Here is a 23,107-nt window from a genome sequence, read left to right on the forward strand (position 1 = left end):
AGAACAAATCATATTCTATAAATACAGCAACAACCAATTGCAGGTAAAGGATAATATTCAGAGCTTTTAAATGCATGGATGGCGAAATACTCAAGAAATTGTTCACGACTTTTGTTAGACCAAAGTTGGAATATGCAGCGGTTGTATGGTGCCCATATCTTAAGAAGCACATAAACAAACTGGAAAAGGTGCAAAGACATGCTACTAAGTGGCTCCCAGAACTGAAGGACAAGAACTATGAGGAGAGATTAGAGGCATTAAATATACCAAATATACTACACAAATATATATACTACACATGCACAATAAACTACCCTACACAGGCTGAGTATGGTGTGTACAATAAATTATTAGCTAAAAGATAAGACTGAGTTTGTATAAATGGGGGTTAAGTCAGAGTGGGAAAATGTAAGTGGAGTGCCTAAAAACCCTGTCCTGGGACCTCTGTAATTCATAATATATACAAATAATTTAGACTCAGGTTTGATCAGCAATATTTGAAAATTTCCAGACGATACAAAAGGGATTTTTTTCTGGATTCAGGATTATTTTTTTATGGCTGAAAACAGGTTTTCAGCAATAAAAGAAATACAGTATTGCTGGAACAACCGTCGACATCTTCAAGAGAAAACCTGAACATCTTCAAGAAGTGAAGATGACCTTGAGAAGAAGTATAGGTTGGGAGAAGTATAGGTTAGGAATTGTCTCCAAAGAATTCTCAAAGAATTACTCGTTATTGCTATCCAAGATAATTAGACGAGCCAAAGCTAAATACTACGAAGATAAATTTACCCAAATAAAGAGTACCTTACCTAAAAATATGTATGTACCTTACGTAAATAAACATTTGATTTTGAAGTGCCGGACAAACAAGGCTGTGGTGGATATGTGGGCCTGAGGGGCCTGTCCAAGCAACAGCCTGTTGGACCAAGCTCTCACATGTCAAGCCTGGCCTTGGAAGGGCTTGGTGAGTAGAACAACTACCAGAACCCTATAATGCATGTATCAAGGTGTCCAGGCAGTGAGCACCACATAATGCAGTGCAGTCCTGTAAGAATAAGCACAGTAAGTATGGGCATGGAGGAGGTGCAGCAGTGGCTTGTGAAGGGCTGGAGAGTAAATGGACATGCCCAGGGGTAAAAAGCATTAGGGTAACAGAACATAGCCCATAAAAATAGTAATGACAATGAATGAATAATTATATGAATGCAATAATACTTCATATCTCAATAGGAATACTAAGCAGGATGCAAGACAAGGTACTGGTGGTGATAGTGGTTGGTACAAGTCCTCACATCCCCACAGACACCAGTAACAGCCCTCACCTCCCAACACAATACCCTTGTAGCGAGTTAATCTTATACTCGCTTCATTATCTTATAGCATAACTAATTAACACTAATTACAGAAGCTACACAGGTGATACTTTGGTGTGAGTTGAGCGCACTGAGCGTCGGTATCGCTACACCCTTGTTCCTTAACAACCCTTTGGACCTTTATTACAGAAAAATAGAATCAATTAATTTAATAAAATATAAAATATAAGTGCTTACTTACGATAATACTATCGGTGGAACACAAAATCTTCTTCTTCTTGATAGTAGGTGCAGTTTGCATGAAGGGTTAGTCCTCGCCATGACTGAACTGACGACAAAATGGCCGATGTGTTGATATGGCGTCAGGTGACGCTGTGACGTCACAGGTGAGGGACGCTTTGCGCATTACTCCCTCGTACTTAAAAAGTACTACAGGTACTTTTTGGTTTTATTTTTGAATATGGCAGAAGTTGGACAGCTTTTCAAATCATTATAAGGGAGTGAGTTCCATAGACTAGGTCCCTTTATTTACATAGAGTGTTTACATAGATTAAGTTTGACTCTGGGGATATCAAAGAGATATTTATGTCTGGTGGGGACGTGGCCATGTGTTCTATTACATCTGTCCAGGAAGAGTTTCAGAACAGGGTTTGCAGTTAGAAAAAGGGCTTTATAAACGTAATTTACACAGGAGAATGTATGGAGTGAATTTGTTTAGCATGTTTAAGGATTTGAACAAGGGAGCTGTGTGTTGTCTGAAGGTAGAGTTATTTATTGTCCTGATAGCAGATTTTTACTGGATGATGATGGGCTTGAGGTAGTTTGCAGAGGTTGAACCCCAAGCACAAACGCCATAAGAATGATAGGGATAGATAAGTGCATAATAGAGTGAGAGGAGAGCAGAGTAGGGTACATAATATCTGATCTTAAACAGTATACCAACTGTTTTAGAAACCTTTTTAGTTATGTGTTGTATATGGGTGCGGAAGTTGAGTCTCTTGTCTAAGTATAGGCTAAGAAACTTTCCATCATTTTTATTGCTAATGTTTACATTATCTATCTGAAGCTGAATTGCATTTGTTGATTTGTTTCCAAATAAGATATAGTAGGTCTTTTCTATGTTTTGTGTGAGGTTTGTTGGTTGACATCCACAAGTAGACTTTTTTTAATTAATTGTTTACAACATTATTTAACAGGAGTGGGTTGGGGTCAGAGTAGATGAGTAGTATCATCAGCCAACAATATAGGTTTAAGTATGTTAGAGACATTAGGGAGATCATTGATGTATATAAGAAACAGGAGGGTCCTAGGATGCTGCTCTGTGGCACCTTTACGGTAATTAAGTGGTAGAGTGGGAGAGGTTATATCATTGATGGCTTCATATTGGTGTCTGTTACTAAGATAGGATCGGATATAGTTTAGGGCAAGGCCACGGATTCCATAATGGTGGAATTTAAGTAAGAGGTAGTTATGGTTAACAGTATCAAAGGCCTTTCTCAGGCCGATGAAGAGTTCAATTGGAAACTCACTTTTGTCAAGGGCTGAGAAGATTAAGTCAAGCAGACTAACAATAGCATCATTGGTACTCTTTTGGGAGCGGAAGCCAAACTGACAGGGACTTAGTATATTGAATTTTACAAGATTGGAGTAGAGCTGTTTGTAAAAAAAAAAAAATAATTTTGATAATATAGGTAGATTCGATATGGGTCTGTAATTATTTATGTCTGCCGTGTTACCTCCTTTATGAACTGGCGTTACTCTTGCTTTTTTAAGGATATCAGGGAAGGTATGACACTCTAGGGATTTGTTGAACAGCAGTGCTATGGATGGTGCAAGGGCATGGGAGGCACGCCTGTGTACCATCGATGGTATTTCACTAATGTTCCCAGCTTTGGTTTTTAGCGAGTGAATGATGGACACAACATCTGTAGGGCTGACCGGAGAGAGGAGAAGAGAGTTTGGATAGCTGCGTGAAAGATATGTGGTAACATATGTCTGAGTCTCTGGGATTTTTCGGGCAAGGTGAGCACCAAACGATGAAAAGAAGCTATTAAATTCAGTTGCTGTTTCAAGATCTGTTGCAGGTGTATAACCATCCTTGGAGATTTTTATCTTATTATGTGAATGTTGTTTAGCTCCTAGGATGGTAGAGATGGCTCTCCATGTGCTTTTTATGTTGCCTTTTGCTTCTTTGAATCTATTCTCGTAATAGGAACGCTTTGCTCTTATTATACTGGTAAGCACTGATGAATACCTCTTAACTACTTCTTTTCCAACTAGGCCAATCCTAAGTTTTTTTTTCATATTCATGTTTCTTGTCGATTGCTTTAAGTATGCCATTAGTGAGCCAGGGATTATTTAACCTTTTTGCCAGTTACTTGCTTGGTGAGGAGAGGACAATAAGTATTGTAAAGGCTTTAAATTTTGGAAAGAGGCTAGTTAACGAATTATTATCCTGTGTATTGATAAATTTAGATTCCCAGTTTACATTGTGGAGGGCATTTGTGAGATTGCCTATTGCCGCTTCACATTGTAACCTAAAGGTAATTTTCTTGTTACCTGGTGGTGTTATGGCCATGTTCGCTACAAGGAAGGTAGGATAGTGGTCAGTTGTTCTGTCAGTGATTATACTTGATGTAAGAGGAGCTGTTATGTTGGTCCATCAGTGATCCAGGGTAGTCGCAGATGTTTGAGTGACTCGGGTGGGCCTGGTGATTGCGGGGATGAGCATACAGGAATTCATGCTGTTGAGGAAACAGTCTACTTGAGGGTTATTTTGTAGCCCTAGGTCAATATTGAAATCACCTCTGAGAACTATGTGATTTTTGTTGAGATTATTGTTTATGATAAGGTTCCTCAAGTTGTTATTGTATTTGTGTCTAGCTTCAGACACAAGCATGTTACAGTTATGTCTTAAAGAGTTGAGAGCAATTAAGGATGATAAAGAGTCACTTACAACTAATGTATCAAGTTTGGATACTTGTACACATTTCAGTGCAAGGAGCAAGGCAAATAGTTCAGTCTGAAGGGTAGAGGCCCAGTTGTTTATACGGACTCCCCACTCAAAATATAAGTCATATCCTATTGCCAGGACAACTGCACTTCCAGCTGCACCCGTTGGGCGCTGTAGGAAACCTTCAGTGTATATGATTTGAGAGAGAGAATGCTCTGTGGACAGAGCATCAATATGGCTTAAGACGTTGAGCTTTGCCTCAAGACAAAGCTGGGACTGATCTCTAATTTGCTCCTTTGATGGAAAGGGAGGGATTAAAATTGAAAAGGGTGTAATTTCCTACAGTGCAGGAAAGTGCTATTGTTGTCTCTCTTGGTACAAATTATAAATCTGATACTTTCTGAGTTCAGTTCCAATTTTATTTATCTATTTGAAACAATGTTTACATTCAATAAAGAAATTCTGGAGGGCTTCTGTGCAAGGGTTAGGATGAGCTAGCCTAAGCATTTTTATACCAATTTGACAGTTATTTTCAGTAACACGATAAACAACGCTCGGAATATTAAGTTCCTTTCTCATATTAAGTATCTTTGTGGTACGAAGGCACCCAAGGATTATCCTCAAGGCTTCGTTCTGCAATTTTTCAAGCCCTCCAAGCTTTCTTTCAGGATGCCTTAAAGTTAGTTTAGTTCATTTATTATGCACCCCATACCCATCTTGTGGGCGGTAGTGGAAAGGGTTGCAGAGGCACATAATGGGCTCAGGGACTGAACCCAACAATTCATTTAGCTAAGCAAGTTACAATCTTGATGAGCTAATTACAAAATTCAGTATAAGTCGTCACATCAACAATAGGTTCGAGATCGATCACAAGTACAGTTTCTAAATTAAGCAACTGACATATGTGGAGAGCTAGTGTCACAATTGATATGTTTGTCCTGCACACCGCTCCCCATCCAGTGGGCAGCGGTGGATAGGTTACAATCACTTAGTTACTACTTACAGTTAGCAAACTGGGGATATTTGGCTAAAATTTCTGGTACCAGATCATTTTGAATGAAATATTGACACATCGTTGGTACATTGGTTATAGAATTGTCTCTGAATTCACTATCACATAGTGACGAAGGGGTGTGCAAATAATTTTGTTGACAGTTAACATTTGGTCAGGTCTACATCGGCAGATAATGAGAATTCCCAGAAATACTTGTAACCGAGTCTAAGCCGAGCAGTAGTAACATCTAGAAGTCTGCTGATTTTATTGGATGAACCATAGATGTGTGGCTCCTTTTGCATAATAGTATTGAACGAAAGTTAATCTCCCCAAACACTTTCGCGTTTTGGGCAAGTTACCCCTCCACTCTCTCCATTTTTGTTTGGACATTCCCTGGTAGTGCGCGGAAATACTGAAAAGTGTATACTCTTTTCAACTTTGTCACCTTAATTCTCGTCCTATGTCTTTCATTTTGGTATCAATGCGTTCGCAATAGAATTCCCAACAGAACTATGTGCATATAATGTCAAAGACAGCAGCGCGCTCCACCCGCTGACAAGATGAATGTAGGCCAAGGGTACCAGAAAAAGAAAGCTGAGCCACCCTCAGGCAACTCTCATTACATTAGAGAGCGTGATAATACTGAAAAGTGTATACCGTTTTCAACTTTGTTACCTCAATTCTCATCCTAGTTTTTTCAATTTGGCATCAATGTGTTCGCAATAGAATTCTCTACAGGACTAAAGGCATATAAACTCCAAAAGCCCGGCTTACCATCCGCAACAAACAGAGTAAGCGAGAGTGTGTTACCAGGGAGCGCACAAGAGCGATAAAATGTATACACTCTTTTCATTTTGGTCACCCCAATTGTCATCCTAGGTCTTTCATTTTGGTATCAATGTGTTAGCAATAGAATTATCTACAGGTTTAAATGCATATAAACTCCAAAAGCAAGGTGTACCATCCGCACAAAACAGAGAAAGTGAGAGAAAGTAACCCGGGAGCACTCTAGTGCAATGTAATGTGAACACTCTTTTCACTTTGGTTACCTCAATTCTCGTCATATGTCTTTCATTTTGGTATCAATGTGTTCGCAATTGTATCTGCTGGCATTTTACCCTTTGCTTGGATCTGAAGGGTTTTAGGCTCACCACGATGCAATCTGATAGTACCACACGTGTATATACCTATCTTCAAGCAGCAATTCACTCATTCAAACCGACTTATAATAGTTATCCATATATAAATGGTAATCTTTGTTCTACCTGTTAACCTGTCATATGAAGAAAGATTGTCAAAGCTTATATTACATTCTCTAGAAAAGCAAAGAATTAGGAGTGACATATGGTAGAGGTGCACAATGGGATGAATGGACATAACAAAGGGAACATTAATGGGGTATTAAAAGTAGCAACACAAGACAGAACTCGAAACAAAGTGTAAAAATTGGAAAAATTTAGATTTAGGAAAGAACTGCATGAGTAAATACACTGGGTTTGTACCTTAAGGTTCATGTATGCAATATTACAGAGTTCCAGTTAACTCCCATGCATGCAATTAATTTATGTTATGTTTATGTTTTTTATGTTAAAATGTTTTTGTTGATTTGTTTGTATATTTTCATAAGTAAAGCATGCTTACCGTCTTATTCCAAGTTTTATGATAACTTTACAAGGTTTAAAACATAAAGTTCAATATATATTCTGGTTTTCACACAGGAATTATACGTTAATATAACATCATAATAACGTAATGATGTCGTGTAAATAACGTTATACTGACGTCATATAAATGTTATATTTATATTATAAGAACGTAAATTGGATAGCTTTACAGAAAGTAAACAAAAAAAACTAAATGTTGACTGAAAATTATTTATTCTTAAATATAAAGCATGAAAACATTATAATACCATAGCATTCACTATTATTTTTAAATTTTTACATAAATCTTAAAAAACTGTGTCTCAAGAATATATGTTTTTAGTTATATCCTTTGGTTTTAAGAACATCAGATATACGTATTTATGTCAAAAGTTACAGTATTACCTTTGTGGAACCATTTAAAAACGTCCACAAACGTTCTGTGTTTGCTGGGTAGCTCTATCTATATATCAATCCATTAATGTAACATCACTTGTATGTATGTACCTTACCTGAATAAACATATTTATTTTTATTTTTTATTTATATAAAATGTGTGAACCATCGCTGTACTCAAAATTATGGTATGCGTATTAGTGATTCAATTATTATGTTCATAAAACAATAAACAAATAGTTTTGCTGTTGTTACACTATATACACAGGTTATATATAAGTATCTGCATGTTTTGTACACCATAACGAACTACTAAGTTGGTCTTGTGAGTCAAAAAGCAACGAGGAGTGACCGCCAAACACCAGCGAGCCACTCACTGCCACTCCCTCCTTCAACACCACCTCACTCACCCTCATTTACCTCCCACAATACTCTTTCTGTATTTATTCACTATACACAGACGTTATATATACGTATTTACATGTTTTGTTCACCATAACTGTACATCTAAGCTTGTATGGTGAGTAAAGGCCATAAGACGTAGCTACTCACACAGTCAGCTGATCGGCGGCCGCCCTCAAGGCCAGACGCACTAATATTTCTCCAACAACAATATTGTTTGTGGTGTTATTACGCTATATACACATTATATATAAGTATCTACCTGTTTTATTCACCATACCTGAACAAATAAGCTGGTATGGTGCCCAAAGACCATCGTGGTCATCAGTAAACAACATGATAAGTCGTGCAGACGACGCTCCTCCCTCACCAAAATGTCGGCTCCCAACCTACTCCTCTCGCTGTTATCTCACACTATACACACGTTATATATAAGTATCTACATTTGTGTTCACCATGGCGAACCACTAAGCTGGTATGGTGAGTGCAGTCAATAAATGGTGACCACACACAGTCAGAAAACGACGCCACAACCCTCCCTCCCACAGCATTACTCCTCCCTCCATGGAGCACAGCGCTAAATATCACCACAATCCTGCTATTATCAGAATCCTGGTCAATTTTTTCACAGTCAGGGGGCTTCAGTAATACTATCACTGCTAAATAATAGCAGTATCATTTATATTATGGTATTTGTAGGCGATGCTGTGGTCACAAGCTGAACAGCGGTTCTGTGAGCTCGTGCTGCGTGCGCCAGCCTTGGTGGCTTGCTCAATACTGACGCTGTAACACCCAAGAATGTTGGCCTGGATTTTTTTTCTAGGTGGCATCTGGCAACTATCGGTCGTGGCTGTACTATAGCTGCCCCTATCCCAGGCGGGGCGTTTAAATTATAGCGCTAGACACGAAATCATATATAAATGATGTGAGCGGTTTCGGTTTTGTCACTGATATCATTTATATATGATATGCGCGGTTTGAGGGTTAAGCGAGGAATATTAGTCCAAGTTGTCACCGAGACCGAGCGTCAGAGGAGGTCTTCATCAATTATGATTCAAAGTGTAAACAGTTATACAGTGTTTTATTATGCTTACCAATTGTTTCCAGGGAGAAATGGTTGAAGGATGATAAAATTGTGTCAAGAGTCATTGGTGAGAGTTGTTGTCAGGGGGCAAGTGGTATGAATAGTTAGGGTTTATTGTTAGGGGGGCAGGTGGTGTAAGTTATTCTCATGGAAGGGAGGTTGTCAGTGGTGTAAGTTGTCAGGGAAGCTGGAGTAATAGTGGTGTCAGGGGAGGCAGGTTGTGTCAGTGGTGGAAGTTGTCAGGGAAGCTGGAGTAATAGTGGTGTCAGGGGAGGCAGGTTGTGTCAGTGGTGGAAGTTGTCAGGGAAGATGGAGTAATAGTGGTGTCAGGGGAGGCAGGTTGTGTCAGTGGGGGAAGTTGTCAGGGAAGATGGAGTAATAGTGGTGTCAGGGGAGGCAGGTTGTGTCAGTGGGGGAAGTTGTCAGGGAAGACAGAGTAATAGTGGTGTTAGGGAAGGCTGGTTGTGTCAGTGGTGGAAGTTGTCAGGGAAGCTGGAGTAATAGTGGTGTCAGGGGAGGCAGGTTGTGTCAGTGGTGGAAGTTGTCAGGGAAGACAGAGTAATAGTGGTGTTAGGGGAGGCTGGTTGTGTCAGTGGTGTAAGTTGTCAGGGAAGCTGGAGTAATAGTGGTGTCAGGGGAGGCAGGTTGTGTCAGTGGTGGAAGTTGTCAGGGAAGATGGAGTAATAGTGGTGTTAGGGGAGGCTGGTTGTGTCAGTGGTGGAAGTTGTCAGGGAAGACGGAGTAATAGTGGTGTCAGGGGAGGCAGGTTGTGTCAGTGGAGAGCTCTGGCCAGAGTTATCATCTAAATGGCAACAAGTGACTGGCGCCTCCGTGCTCCACCTAGATAGTTCACTCACTGTCTGCTTTTCATCAAATTAGCTGAGTAAATGTTACCATTTCAGTTGTTTGTAACACACAGCTCTATCATATTCCATAGTCAAAATGAAGAATTCATAATAAATGGTGATGTTAGTGGTGAGGGTGATGCATTGGGGGGGGGGGGGTAAAAAGCAGCTAGCCTCTACGCAGTCAACATTATCTGAGACGGGTCAAGGTCTGGGTCTGAGGTCTGGCCTGAGGCCTGGTCTGAGGTCTATCCTGAGGCCTTGTCTAAGGTGGAACCTGAGCTGAAGCCTAATCTGAGACCTGGTCTGAGGTCTGGCTCTAGGTCTGGCTTGAGGTCTGGGCTGAGGTCTGGCCTGAGGCCAGCTCTGTGGCCTGCTCTGAGGCCTTGTCTGAGGCCTTGTCTGAGGCCTGGCCTGAGGTCTGGCCTGAGGTCTGGGCTGGTCTGACCCGAGGCCTGGAATGGTCTGGCCGAGGCCTGGCCTGAGGTCTGGCCTCAGGCCTGGTCTGAAGTTTGGCCTGAGGTCTGGCCTGCTTGATGGGGTTCTGGGAGTTCTTCTACTCCTCAAGCACGGCCCGAGGCCAGGCTTGACTTTTGAGAGTTTGGTCCACTAGGCTGTTGCTTGGAGCGGCCTGCAGGCTCACATACCCACCACAGCCCAGTTGGTCCAGCACTCCTTGGAGGAAGCAATCTAGTTTCCTCTTGAAGATGTCCACGGTTGTTCCGGCAATATTTCTTATGCCCGCTGGGAGGACGTTGGACAATCGCAGACCTCTGATGTTTATACAATGTTCTCTGATTGTGCCTATGGCACCTCTGCTCTTCACTGGTTCTATTCTGCATTTTCTTCCATATCGTTCACTCAGTATGTTCTTATTTTACTGTGTAGATTTGGGACCTGGCACTCCAGTATTTTCCATGTGTATATCATTTGGTATCTCTCTCGTCTCGTTTCTAGCGAGTACATTTGGAGAGCTTTGAGACGATCCCAATAATTTAGGTGCTTTATTGCGTCTATGCGTGCCATATATGTTCTCTGTATTCCCTCTATTTCAGCAATCTCCCCTGCTCTGAAGGGGGGAAGCGAGTACTGAGCAATACTCAAGACGGGACAACACAAGTGACTTGATGAGTACAACCATCGTGATGGGATCCCTGGATTTGAAAGTTCACGATATCCATCGTATCATTTTTCTGGCTGCCGCAATATTTGCTTGGTTATGCTCCCTAAACGTTAGGTCGTCGGACATCATTATTCCCAAATCCTTGACATGCTGTTTTCCTACTATGGGCAGATTCAATTATGTTTTGTACCCTGTATTATGTTTCAGATCCTCATTTTTGCCGTACCAGAGTACCTGGAATTTATCACTGTTAAACACCATGTTATTTTCTGCTGCGCAATCCTGAAAAGGCCTGGGCCAGGCCTGAGGCCCGGTCTGGCCCTAAGCCTGGTCTGGCCCAAGGCCTGCCAGTCTGGCCACCACTCCCCACCCCAACTCCTCTACCGCTAACATTCTACAACCACCCCCCCCCCTCCCACACCGGACTACCAGTGACCGGCCCCTCCCTCCCTCCCCCTACCACCGGCGGCCCGACAACGGCCCCTCCTCTTGTCAGTTTGTTGAGAAAATTATGTGATTTTGCTTGACTGGATTCATTAATGCTCAAATTCGTAGCATTTTTATTCCAAATTGTTTGTAAATGATTGTTCTATCAAATGCCAAAGTGAAAATTAATTCATAATACTGTAAATGAATTGTTTATGAATATTTATATAGACTGATACATTTGGCTTATGGAAATCCTGGCCAATACATCATATTTGCAGCCACCAATAACCATCACATAGTTATGATTTTGATATGGAATTGTTTACCAATGACTGTTCTATCATGTGCCATGTTCAAAATAATAAATACATAATAAATAGATTTTCTGTGAATATTGTTTAGTTGATAGTGGATGTAGGACCTCTGTTATTTTCACATTAAGGGGAGGGACAGCCTGGGGCCGACAGGTAGAACTGAATTCCGCGGTGAAATAACCAGCCTCACCTCATATAGTTCTTTCAAGTGAAAACACACTGTACATCATCATGTATATATTTTTGGTTACAGATTTTGTTTAGTAATATTATTAGGATAATAAAAAGTAATAAAAATACTTGTTTCATGACTCCTTTATTGTATTAGATGGAAATTCTCCAGGCTATCTCTGGCTGGCAATCTACTGCCACCTACAGAAGAATCTCTTAGGGAGGGAGGGAGGCAGTGAATGTGGGCAGGACAGAGAAAGTGAGCAGCAGTGAGAGTGACTCCCTCCCTTCATGATTCCCTCCCTTCCTGGTGGTGGTGTACAACAAGTGTTAGGCCGCTGATCCAGCCAAATATCCGCTAGTTCGGCTTCCATGGACATTTTGGCCGGAGAGGGAGATATCTTTATCCGGCCACGATTTTTGCCAAATGAGGGCGTTTTTCTGGATTGGCGGATTCCGGATTAGTGGGTTTCTACAGTATTTTGGTATGGTGGAAACGAGGAGCTTAAACAAAACAGGGTACAGGATGCAAACAGACCTACTCGTTGAAGGAAAGCGACAGGTAAAAGACCTGGGAATTATGATGTCTGACAACCTGACATTTAGTGAACATAACTGAGCAAATATAGTGGCAGCCAGGAAAATGGTAGGATGGTTTATGAGAGCGTTCCAGGGACCAGCAATGCTAATACTATTTAAATCACTAATGCTGTCCCATCTTAAGTATTTCTTGGTACTCACTTCCCCTTACAGACCAGGAGAGATCTCTGAATTAGAGGAAATACACAGAATAAATACGGCATACATAGAAATGATAAAACATCTAAATAAATTACTGGGACCGTCTCAAAGCTTTTAAAATGCACTCTTTGGAAAGGAGAAGAGAAAGGTATCAAATGCATGGAAGATACTTGAAGGCCAGATCCCAAATTTGCACAGTAGAATAACAACATACTGGAGCGAAAGGTATGGAAGGAAATGCAGAATAGAACCAGTGAAGAGTAGAGGTGCTCTAGACACAATCAGATTGCACTGTCTAAACATTAGGGGTCCACAGCTGTTCAACACCGAATTAGAAATATTGCCAGAACGAAGGTGGATGTATTCAAGAGGCACATGGACAGGTTCTTGCAAGTAGTGCCGGACCAACCAGGCTATAGTGGATATGTGGGCCTGCAGGCTGCTTCAAGCAACAGCCTGTTGGACCAAGTTATCACAAGTCAAGCCAGACCCCAGGTCGGGCTCGGGGAGTAAAAGAACTCCCAAAACTCTCTCCAGGTACTCCAGGTACCATATCAGAGATAAACGTTAATGATACTATTAAGTCTATCAGAAAAGATAAAAACAATCACCATAGCACCGGACTGATGCTCACTAAACTCGCTTATCCCAGTGATAAAAGACAACACCAACATTAATATACTAGTTAATGAAAATATTTTGATTAATACACTCACAATCACTGGTTATTGACATCAACATGATAAACACACACACTGGTAATACAGTAAGAATAAAATTGTCCTTACCATCATTAATGGGCAGAAGTTGTGTTTGCTATCGTCCTGGGTAGCCGAGCAGAGACTGGAAGCAGTATTACCTATTAGGGCAAAATAAAACAAATTTAAGGTTTCTATGACAAAAATTTTCCCACCAAAACATAGTAAATGTTTAGAAAAATTAAATAATTTTGTTTAGGTATTGTGCTTTGAGCAAAAGTAAGGAGGGTGAGCAGGAGTAAGGAGGGTGGGCAGGAATAAGGAGGGTGAGCAGGAGTAAGGAGGGTGGGCAGGAATAAGGAGGATGGGCAGGAATAAGGAGGGTGGCCAGGAGTAAAGAGGGTAGTCAGGAATAAGGACGATGGGCAGGAGTAAGGAGGGTGGGCAGGAATAAGGAGGATGGACAGGAATAAGGAGGGTGGGCAGGAGTAAGGAAGATTGGGCAGGAGTAAGGAAGATTGGGCAGGAGTAAGGAAGATGGGCAGGAGTAAGGAGGGTGGGCAGGAATGGGGAAGGGGGGTTATGGGCGGGTTCTCGACTGCCTCCCCTACCCTCTCTAATAGCCTACATAATGCAAACCATGTGCATTAAAACCCTTAACCCTTCCACTGCTCAGGGGTCCTGAGGACATTTACACGCATGTGTGCAAGAAAAAAAATTCTAACAAATTATTTCGTCTTCTTAAAATGTTAATACTGTACTAGTATGTGTTCCCTGAGCACGGGGAAAAAAAAATAGTAGGTGACATTTTGGCCACAATTGAACGAGGAAGTTTGGCAAAAGTGGGCGTTGACAGAGCGGTCGTCAGAGCCAGTCAGCGTCACCCGCGCTGACAGGTGGGAGTTGCCGCAAAGATATTATCACTTAATTATTTCTATGTCTCTGAATGATTTTTTCTTAGTTTTTTGCCGTAATATTATTCAATAGTGTGTATTGTAATATATTTATATAATAAAAGTAATGAATAATCGCTATACTCAAAAGTATGATGTGCATATTAGTGATTCAATTATGTTCATAAAACAATAAACAAATAGTTTCACTGCTATTACACTCTATACACAGGTTATATATAAGTATCTGCATGTTTTGTGCACCATAACGAACCACTAAGTTGGTATTGAGAGTCGAAAAGCAACAAGGAGTGACCGCCACACACCAGCCAGCCACTCGCTGCCACTCCCTCAACAGCGCCTCACTCGCCCACTTTTTCCTCCCACCATCCTGTTTTATGTTTTATTCAAAATATAGAGACATTATATATAAGAATCAACATGTTTTGTTCACCACAACTGTACAGATAAGCTGATATAGTTAGTTCAGGCACTACAAGTTGTCGCTATACACACAGTCAGCTGGCGGCTCCTTCACTCATTCAAGTTCACACGCACTAAACTCTCTCCCCCAACAATACCATTTGTGGTGTTATTACACTATATACAGACGTTTTATATATAAGTATGTATATATTTTGTTCACCACAACTGTACAGCTAAGCTGATATAGTTAGTTCAGGCACTACAAGTTGTCGCTATACACACAGTCAGCTGGCGGCTCCCTCACTCATTCAAGTTCATACGCACTAAACTCTCTCCCCCAACAATACCATTTGTGGTGTTATTACACTATATACAGACGTTTTACATATAAGTATGTATATATTTTGTTCACCACAACTGTACAGCTAAGCTGATATAGTTAGCTCAGGCACTAAGAGTCGTCGCTATACACACAGCTGGAGGCTCCCTCACTCATTCAAGGTCACACACACTAAACTTTCTCCCCCAACAATACTGTTTGCAGTGTTATTACCATTTCTTGAGGGTATCTTGAGATGATTTCGGGGGTTTTTAGTGTCCCCGCGGCCCGGTCCTCGACCAGGCCTCCACCCCCAGGAAACAGCCCGTGACAGCTGACTAACACCCAGGTACCTATTTTGCTGCTAGGTAACAGGAGCATAGGGTGAAAGAAACTCTGCCCATTGTTTCTCGCTGGCGCCTGGGATCGAACCCAGGATCCCAAGTCCAGCGTGCTGTTCGCTCGGCCGACCGGCTCCCCATATATACACATATTATATATAAGTATCTACATGTTGTATGCACTGTAACTGTACACCTAAGCTTGTAGAGTGCCCAAAGAGCATAGTGACCACCCTCTAAACAGCTAGACAAATTATGCAGACGACATCACCTCCATCACCCAAATGGCTCCACCCAGCATAATCCTTTTGCTGTTATTACACTAATGCACACATTATATATAAGTATCTACAATTGTGTTCACCATAGAGAACCACTGAGCTGGTATGGTGAATGCAGACAATAACAGGTGGCCACACAGTCAGTAAACGATGCTATCTCCATTCTTCTATCAGCATCACTCGTCCCACAGTGCTAATTATTACAACAATCCTGCTATTATCACAACCCTGGTTATTTATATTACAGTCAGGGGTCATCTGTAATATTGTCATCGCTAAATAATAGCAATTATATATTTATTTTGACATTTTTTGGCAATGCTGTGGTCACAAGCTGAACAGCAATGCTGTTCGCTCATGCTGCGTGCAGCAGCCTTGGTTGCTCCAACAGTACTGTGCCTCTCACACCTGAGTATATTGCCCACGATTTTTTTTTTTTAAATGGCGTCTTGTTACAAGAGCCCTGAGGAAGCTAATGTGAACCCCGTGTAGCCGCAGGCCATTTGAATCGGGCCTGGCACCCTATGGCGTATATGTACGTCATGCGCACCGTGGGACATGGCGTATATATACCCCATGCGCAATTTAAGGGTTAAGCTGCTACAGCCTGGGCTGTAAAAGCTGGGCCTGGGAAAAAATATTTTAATTATGTGAAAATTAATATTAAATGTTAAAACAAATCTCCAACTTATTGGCTTAAGCATCATCGCAATGTTTTCAGAAATGTACTTTAGACAATTTTAACAAGGAGAATATTTTGTTGATAAGGAGAACAGCTCCTATTAACTTGAACTAAGGGATAATGCAGTAATAAAGAGATGCAAGCACTTGTCCAATGTACAAAGAAGAATAGTAGCAAGAAGTGTCCACAAAGTGGATATGCAGCTGGTGCCTGTATAGTAATACAGTACATAATAATACCAATAATAATATGTTATTATGCTCTATTTTGTTATATATCATAAAAATGTATTGCCTAATGTTAATATGCTATTATATTTTTAACACTTAAATTAATAACTGCGCAACGCGCATGCAGGCCCACATCTGGGGTGCGCTCGGGACAGGATGCAACTCGTGCATCCTGTCCCAAGCACCCTACCGGCCCCGGGGATGTACACCACGGGAGACCAGGGAATGATGCCATCACGCACGAACTTACGGACCCCATAGCAGCCAAAGTACGTACAATTTCGACCTTCTGTTACTATACCCATACTCAGGGAAGGGTTTTTGACACTTTTAAAACAGAAAATAATTTTTTCTAGAGGTTTTATTTCCTGCGCACTAGGGAAGGGGGGGGGTTCATATTTGGATGCCGCGCAGTTAAGGGGTTAATGTTCAAAAAATAATTTTTTTGGGGGGGGGGGGATTTTTTTTCTCGTCTCTTTTTGGTTATTATCTGATTTTGGTGTAACCTCCTGGAGAATGCATACCCATCCCTAACTATGTCATGATAGAATGAAATTGGTCATCAAATAAATCGGTCACAACTGGCAGAACTTGGGACTTCAAATTTTTTTACCGAGTGTTTCACAGATTTCAAATTCTATTTTCTGTCTCTTTTAGGCGGTTTTGATGATTAGGGACCAGATTAGGGCTTTGTCACCTTTATAAAGTATAAATTTTTATCCCCTAAATCATTATAATTATCCCTATATTTTTTGGGGGGGAGGTTATCTTGAGATGATTTCAGGGCTTTAGTGTCCCCGCGGCCCGGTCCTCGACCAGGCCTCCACCCCCAGGAAGCAGCCCGTGACAGCTGACTAACACCCAGGTACCTATTTTACAGCTAGGTAACAGGGGCATAGGGTGAAAGAAACTCTGCCCATTGTTTCTCGCCGGCGCCTGGGATCGAACCCAGGACCACAGGACCACAAATCCAGCATGCTGTCCGCTCGGCCGACCAGCTCCCCACCCCCCAGGAGGGGGGGGTATTTTTTTCTTAACGTCATTCCAACACATATTGACCTACAACTTTCACATATTCGAGTATGAATGCCAAACAACGTTTATTAAAACATATAACTAAATTAATGAGTTAGATCTACCTTATTCATTGTTGATAACTTCAACTTCAATTATCTCTAAAACTAGAGTTTCATCTTTGAGTCAGCTTAAAAAAATCCAGTTTCTTACCGATTCTCACCATTTTTACAAATAATGTGGACAGCTGTCTGTTCTACAATCCTATTAGAATGGATTTTAAACAAACCCTAAACATTTGGAGTTATCAATTTTTCTAAATTTGGCGCATAATTCAGATGCCACACTGACAATTTTTTTTACAGTAAACTAAACTGAAAACATATCTTTTCTAAATCTATGAAAATGAAGATCATATACTATTCTGAGAGCATAATAACACCAAATGAACAATTGGTGTCAGTTTATATTCTTGCAGCTGATTTCAAAACCTGAAGTTTTCAATATTCAATTTTATAATTTTTTTATGTTCTTATTTTTCAAGTTACATTTGTGATCATTTAGACAAAGTTGCAGGATTTGCTAGTATGCACAAAAAACTGGAAAGCATTAGAGCAAATTTGAGAAATTGAACTTTGCCATCAGGTTCTGTCGTATATGTATGCCATGCACAGCTTAAGGGTTAATACAGAACTGTACTGTATAAAATGCATAAAACTTCACACTAACAATATTTCTCTAATTATAACAATAATATTTTAAATAAAACAACTTGTAACAGTCAATATGTACATCAAATTTTGAGAATACCTATAAAATAAGCACAGGTCATGTCAACGCGTTGGACCTGGATGAGATGGCTGGCACCATGTGCTTCTCCTCTTCCTGGGGTAAAAACGTCGGACTCGCATGCGAAGGATTTTCGTGATAAATTTGAACATTTTTACTGTTTGAACTCATTTAATCTGTCAAGATGTCTCAGAGCAGCATTCATGGTATTAAAGGTATAAAACAAGAGAAAATATTTGTCAATTGATTAGAAAGTTGACTTGATAGAGAAAGCAGAGCGTGGATACTCTGTTACTCAACTCGCCCAAGAATTCAACATTGGTAAAGCTACAATTTGTGATATAAAAAAGCAGAAGGATAATATTAAGAAATTCTTTGCTCAAACTGATGCAATAGGCAACAGGAAAAATTGAGGCCTGCTAAGTATACGGATTTGGACTCGTCTGTATTTAAATGGTTTACACAGCATGGTGTGAAAGGAATTGCTGTTTCAGTTGATTCTATTAGAAATGCAGCTGAAAGACTTGCTGTAAAGTTAAACATTGACAATTTCAAGGCTAGCACTGAATGGGTATGTCAATTTAAAGAAAGGTATGGCATCATTAACAAGAAAATTTGTGGCGAGGCATTAAGTGCAGATGTTGGAAGTGCTAATGCATATAAGCATAAACTTTCTCAGCACATTATATCTAATAATCTAAGCTGGTTTTAAGTGTACAATGCAGATGTAACAGGCTTTAACTGGAAATGCCTTCAAAGAAACACTTTGACCTTTAGGCTTGAGAAGAGTATTCCTAGTTGCAAGGTAAAGAAGGAAAGAATTTCAGCATTATTGTGCTGTAACGCAGATGGCAGTCACCGAACAAAGTGCGCAATTGTTGGGAAATCTGCCAACCTCAGAGCATTGAAAAACTGCATGAACAGACTACCTGTCATCTACTACAACACAAAAAATGCCTGGTTCACACAGATTATTTTTGAGGATTGGTTCCAGAATCATTTTTGTAAAGAAGTAATAAAGCAGCAGATCAATATGTGTAGAATTCATCCTGCTGAGGTAAAGGCAATGTTGTTGACTGACAATGCCCCAGCTCACCCCCATTGCTAAATTAACATCGCCTGATGGCAAAATAACATGTATGGCTTTACCACCAAACACTACATCTGTAATACAGCCCATGGATTAGGGGTTATCTATGCTCTCAAAGGCTTTATAAAAGAGCTATGAATTCAGATATTATGGAAGTTCTGCTCTCTGAGGAAGACGAGATGCCTAATAAGGATAAGAAGGCTAGTAGAACACTAGAAAATTTCAAGAAATATTTAATTAAAGATGCAATTTACAACTAGGCCAAGGAATGGAGCGAGTTGAAGGTCACCACATAAAAGAATGCATGGAATAAAATTCTGAGTCCGGTACCTGGTTAGAATAAAGACGAAGATGACTATGATTTTGAGGGCTTTGATAATGTGATTTTTGAGACATTCAGAGATGCAGGTGAGGAAGATTTGCAACTTTCTGATGTGAATGAGTGGTTAAATAATGATGCTGATGATCCAGGTTATGTTGAATTACCTGATAATATGATTATCCAGTGTGTTACTGGTAATAATGATGAGGATGTGGAAGAGGAAGATGACTGTGTTACCTATTCCATATGCTGCATCATTGCAAAAGGTTAATGACCTGCTTGATTTGGTTGCTGTAACTGATAATGAAGAACTGACAGATTATTACCTGCACCTAAAGGACATGAAAGATATTATAATGAAGCTCACAACAAAGAAACAAACTAAGATTCAAAAGTTTTTGGTACGGTTTCACAGTAGGCCTACAGGACCAGCACCCTGCACTAGCAAGGACTCACGATCCGAGGATGCCCAGGCAATTGGACCAGCACTAGCAAGGACTCGCCTCCTGAGAATGTCCAGGCAACTAGACCAGCACCCAGCACTAGCAAGGACTCACCTGCTGAGGATGCCCAGGCAACTGGACCAGCACCCAGCACTAGCAAGAACACACCTTCTAAGGATGTACAGGCCACTGGACCAGCACTAGCAAGGACACACCTTCTAAGGATGCCCAGGCCACTGGACCAGCACCCAGCACTAGCAAGGACTCACAGGCAACTGGACCAGCACCCATCACAAGCAAGGACTCACCTTCCGAGGATGCCCAGGCAACTGGACCAGCACCCATCACAAGCAAGGACTCACCTTCCGAGGATGCCCAGGCAACTAGACCAGCACCCAGCACTAGCAAGGACTCACCTTGCGTGCGTGAGGGCCAGAGACCAAAAGACACAAAAATGGAATCAATACAGGAAGAGGCCGAACCCCCAAACATACCAGCAATACAAAGATGCGAGAAACAACTACACGGCAGTGAGGAGAGAGGCAGAAAGAAATTTTGAAAAAGGGATTGCAGACAAATGCAAAACAGAACCAGGTCTGTACTATAAATTCATAAACAACAAATTGCAGGTAAAGGATAATATTCAGAGGCTGAAAATGGGAAATAGATTCACGAAAAATGAAAAGGAAATGTGTGAAACATTAAACGAAAAGTTCCAAAGTGTGTTTGTACAAAATGAAATCTTCAGGGAACCAGATACAATAAGAATTCCAGAGAACAACATAGAGCACATAGAGGTGTCCAGAGACGAAGTGGAAAAAATGCTCAAGGAGCTAAATAAGAACAAAGCAGTTGGTCCAGATGGAGTTTCACAATGGGTTCTGAGAGAATGTGCACCTGAGCTCAGCATTCCTCTTCAACTGATTTTTCAGGCATCCCTGTATACAGGAGTTGTAGCTGATGTGTGGGAAAAGGCTAACATAGTTCCAATCGACAAAAGTGGAAGCAGAGAAGACCCCCTTAATTATAGACCGGTATCATTGACAAGTGTAATAGTCAAAATATTGGAAAAAAATAACTAAAACTAAATGGGTAGAACACCTGGAGAGAAATGATATAATATCAGACAGACAGTATGGTTTTCGATCTGGAAGATCCTGTGTATCGAATTTACTCAGTTTCTATGATCGAGCAACAGAGATATTACAGGAAAGAGATGGTTGGGTTGACTGCATCTATCTGGACCTAAAAAAGGCTTTCGACAGAGTTCCACATAAGAGGTTGTTCTGGAAACTGGAAAATATTGCAGGAGTGACAGGTATGCTTCTATCATGGATGAAAAATTTTCTGACTGATAGAAAAATGAGGGCTGTGATCAGAGGCAATGTATCGGACTGGAGAAATGTCACAAGTGGAGTACCACAGGGTTCAGTTCTTGCACCAGTGATGTTTATTGTCTACATAAATGATCTACCAGTTGGTATACAGAATTATATGAACATGTTTGCTGATGATGCTAAGATAATAGGAAGGATAAGAAACTTAGATGATTGTCATGCCCTTCAAGAAGACCTGGACAAAAGTACATGGAGTGCCACTTGGCAAATGGAATTTAATGTTAATAAATGCCATGTTATGGAATGTGGAATAGGAGAACATAGACCCCACACAACCTATATATTATGTGAGAAATCTTTAAAGAATTCTGATAAAGAAAGAGATCTAGGAGTGGTTCTAGATAGAAAACTACCACCTGAGGACCACAAAGAATATTGTGCGAGGAGTCTATGCCACGCTTTCTAACTTCAGAATTGCTGTTAAATACATGGATGGCGATATACTAAAGAAATTGTTCACGACTTTTGTTAGGCCAAAGCTAGAATATGCAGCAGTTGTGTGGTGCCCATATCTTAAGAAGCACATCAACAAACTGGAAAAGGTGCAAAGACATGCTACTAAGTGGCTCCCAGAACTGAAGGGCAAGAGCTACGAGGAGAGGTTAGAGGCATTAAATATGCCAAAACTAGAAGACACAAGAAAAAGAGGTGATATGATCACTACATACAAAATAGTAACAGGAATTGATAAAATCGATAGGGAAGATTTCTTGAGACCTGGAACGTTAAGAACAAGAGGTCATAGATATAAACTAGCTAAACACAGATGCCGAAGAAATATAAGAAAATTCACTTTCGCAAACAGAGTGGTAGACGGTTGGAACAAGTTAGGGGAGAAGGTGGTGGAGGCCAAGACCGTCAGTAGTTTCAAAGCGTTATATGACAAAGAGTGCTGGGAAGACGGGACACCACGAGCGTAGCTCTCATCCTGTAACTACACTTAGGTAATTACACTTAGGTAATTACCTGCTGAGGATACCCAGGCCACTAGTCCAGCACCCAGCACTAGCCATAACTTACCTGGGAGTACCAATTGAGCTGTACAGCACAGTTCTAATGACATTAAATGTACAAAGTGTAGTTTATGATATAAGTGTACTGCAGTAGTGTGATTCTAGTGGTCTGTACTTTATGTACAGACTGTAGTGTATAATGTACATTTGTTAGAAAAGTTACTGTTCTTTAAACAATTTATATTCATATGTGTGGCACTCTGAGGATATTAAGGCTAACAAAGTTTGCACTACAAAACTCAACTGGTAGGGTAAGTACAGTACTGTAACATGCAATATCAATTTATTTCATTGCAATTCAAATTCTTGGTTATTTAAATTTTTCAAAAGGCAAATGTGTACTGGCATATGTATTATTAATTTTTTTTTTTTTTTTTTGGGGGGGGGGAGGAGGGGGATGCTGGGGGGATTGATGGAATGAATTCCACGCTGAAATGAATCGGCTACGCCCCCATATAGTTCGTTCAAGCGAGGGCACACTGTATTACTCATATAATTTCTACATTTACTGTCTACATTTAATGTCATTTAATTTCACGCATTTCTTTGATAAAGTGTTTACTCGTGTCCTTTATGATCTTGGTTATTTGTAAGTGCTGGCCTCATTAACCTTAAATTATAGTATGTTTATGTTACTCTATGTTCTGATATGTTCCGAGAAAATGTCATGAGGAGCAGTTCTAAAATACACCTTGTATTTCCATTCAGTAATTAATGTAAATAAACTACTGTACTGTTGCTAGAACTACTGACTCCGT

General features: G+C 40.6%; 1 long non-coding RNA gene across 2 annotated transcripts in view; it reads right to left on the reverse strand.

Moving 5' to 3' along the window:
• The window catches only part of LOC123753696 (uncharacterized), a 76,909-nt gene that overhangs the window by 44,252 nt on the left and 9,550 nt on the right, over positions 1-23,107 (reverse strand). For both annotated transcript variants that reach the window (XR_011226898.1, XR_011226899.1), the window contains exon 2: positions 13,200-13,270. This is a non-coding gene — a long non-coding RNA (uncharacterized lncRNA). The remainder of the gene's footprint in view (positions 1-13,199; positions 13,271-23,107) is intronic.

Source organism: Procambarus clarkii, unplaced genomic scaffold, assembly GCF_040958095.1.
Source record: "Procambarus clarkii isolate CNS0578487 unplaced genomic scaffold, FALCON_Pclarkii_2.0 HiC_scaffold_272, whole genome shotgun sequence".
Classification (NCBI taxonomy): Eukaryota; Metazoa; Arthropoda; class Malacostraca; order Decapoda; family Cambaridae; genus Procambarus; species Procambarus clarkii.